Here is a 2,669-nt window from a genome sequence, read left to right on the forward strand (position 1 = left end):
CATGGTATTCCAACAAATATAATACGGGGAAGTCCCAACAAAAAACTTTTACTCTATGTGTATCAATTATTGCAAATCTAGTTATAATGTATTTAGTTAGCGGCCGGTAGAGTTGTTTTGGTAAGACTTTAAAATATATCTACAATTTTGTAATCAAAATAATAAAAATTTTTAATAAGGAATTTCAATTTTTGCTAGCTTTATAATGGAAGCTAATTCAGGAAAAAATAAACAACGCAAAGGCATTTCTTCAGAAACAAAAATAAAAGTTTTGGACTATCTAGAGCAGGGAGCTGGCCCAACAAATGTGGGAAAGAGGCAATAAAAAAAAGAAAATGCAATTAGAAAATCTGTAGTTTCTGGAAAAAATGTAAATGCGAAGAAAAATTCATAATCAAGAAATGTTTTTATTGAAGAAATGGAAAACCTATTAACAATTTGGATTATCAACCAGATCTCAACCAGAAACGAATCCCAGTTGATACTACAACAATAAAACAAAAAGCTCTACGTATTTTTAATCGATTAACATCGAACCAAGAAAACAAAAACGAATTTTCAGCTAGTGGTGGATGGTTTTCGTTTATTGTTTATTGAAAGACATAATTTTCATAATTTAAAAACTAAGGGTGAAATTGCGTCAGCTGATAGTAAAGCTGCGCAGGACTATCCACCAAAGTTATTAAAAATTATTCAAGAAGGTGGTTACACGCCAGGCCAAGTTTTCAATGCGGACGAAACCGGCCTATTTTGGAAGAGGACCGTGTAACATTTTTATTATGTAGCAATGCTTCTGGTGACCGCATGATTAAGCCGCTGGTAGTAAATAAAAGTCTCAGGCCGCGAGCACTGGATAGCCAATAAAAAAGCCTGGGTAACTGGAAATATATTCCAAAAATGGTTTGCTAAATGCTTTGTACCAGAAGTTAAAAGTTATTTGGAGAAGAAGAAACAGCCCTTTAAAGCTCTTTTAATAATTGACAATGCACCAGGCCATCCGTTGATTGAACATCTTAATGTAAATATCATTTTCCTCCCACCGATTTCTACATCAATTATCCAACCCATGGATCAAGGCATTATTGCGACTTTTAAAATGTACTACCTCAAAAAAACTTTTCAGTGTATTATGGAAAAACTGGAGGAAAATCCTGAATTGGACTTCACCGATGCTTGGAAAAATTTTTCTATCAAGGATTGCATCTTGTACGCGTCAAAAGCAATTTCTGAAATAAGGCAACATACGTTAAACACATGCTGGTAATCTCTACGGAAGTAATCGAATCGGAAAATGGTAGCGACACCGAGATAGACAAGCATCCGATTAAAGTAGAGACGATTAAGCAAGGTCTTATACTTGCAGCAGAATTGGAAAATTATTTTGTAGCAAATGATACTGATGCTGAACGTAGACGAAGTTTTCAAAAAGAATTGAATCTCTGCACGTGGCAGAACCGATAATCGCGTAAAAAAAGGACTGAGTACATAAAAACTTACATATATGGAAACATGTACGGGTGTTATCAAACTAATGGGAGTGCTGTTGATAATCGACTTCTATTCGCTGTTGTATTTAAATTTTTTTTGTGATCTTTTTACATCTAATTTGTTTTGTTTTGAGTTTGGTTGTTTTCTTTTTTTCTATTCTCAACAGTTTTCAAATTTCGCACCTCTCTAAATAATAGAGACACTCATTTGAAATCAGCGTAGAAATAAAACATTTCATCATTTAATGAATGAATCCACGAAAAACATAAAAGGTAGCATAAAATAACATCGGGAGCCAAGTTTCGATGGTACGAAATATTGTTAATCACCAGTGATATCAAATTCACTTGCTATTCAAAAAACTACATACACGAGGCAACATCCTTTCTTAACCTTAAAAACAATGAGGTATGAACTGAGCTTAAAAGTTAGTATTCAAACTTTTAAAACAATTTAATGGCCCACAATGTCGCGAAAAGAATCCTTTTCAAATAAATATTCAGTTGAATTGAAGTTTAAATAATTCATTCCAACTTTTTTTTGGTATTACGAACTTCAACTATTTTAAGTAGAAGTTTAATTGTTGCCTAGCTAACAGGACTTTTTTTTGGTCAAATCAATTCATTTTATTCAAAATAGTCCCCTTCTGCTTGAAGTTGAGTTAAGAAGTCTTTAATGGTTAAAATGTGATTTTTGGTCAAATAATCGGCCACAATCGTTGATCGAATGTTGTATTCCGAGCAATTTTTGGTCGTCGGTCAATTTGTGCGGAACAAACCGTGCACACGCCTTTCGTACGTAAAATGTTCGGTCAAAATGCAATAAATCGATATTTTGGAAATGTTTAATTCCATTTCCATAGTTTTCGATGATGATTTCGACTGATTTTTTATGAATTCACTCACATTTTCGATATAATTTCCGGTTATCACGGATTTTCATTGGTCTTCAGGACTACTTTGAAAACGTTGAAACCACTCGTGCACTCTGGTACTCTACTCTGCTTTCATCAATTGAAACTTTTCGGTAAAAGTTTTATCAATTTAAAATCAAAATTTGATGTTGGCTCTTTGATCCAAGCTCATTTTCGCACCGATAACACAAACATACTGACACTTAACACGCAATAACTTCACTTCCAATCGATGAAATGTCATGAAATTCTCACTGGACAATCGATA

General features: G+C 33.5%; 1 pseudogene; it reads left to right on the forward strand.

Moving 5' to 3' along the window:
• Nucleotides 1-1,066: 1,066 nt before the first annotated feature.
• On the forward strand, nt 1,067-1,461 carry LOC108974005 (annotated as a pseudogene).
• Nucleotides 1,462-2,669: the final 1,208 nt, after the last annotated feature.

This window comes from Bactrocera latifrons, unplaced genomic scaffold (assembly GCF_001853355.1).
Source record: "Bactrocera latifrons isolate USDA-ARS-PBARC rearing strain unplaced genomic scaffold, ASM185335v1 scaffold_52, whole genome shotgun sequence".
Taxonomy (NCBI): Eukaryota; Metazoa; Arthropoda; class Insecta; order Diptera; family Tephritidae; genus Bactrocera; species Bactrocera latifrons.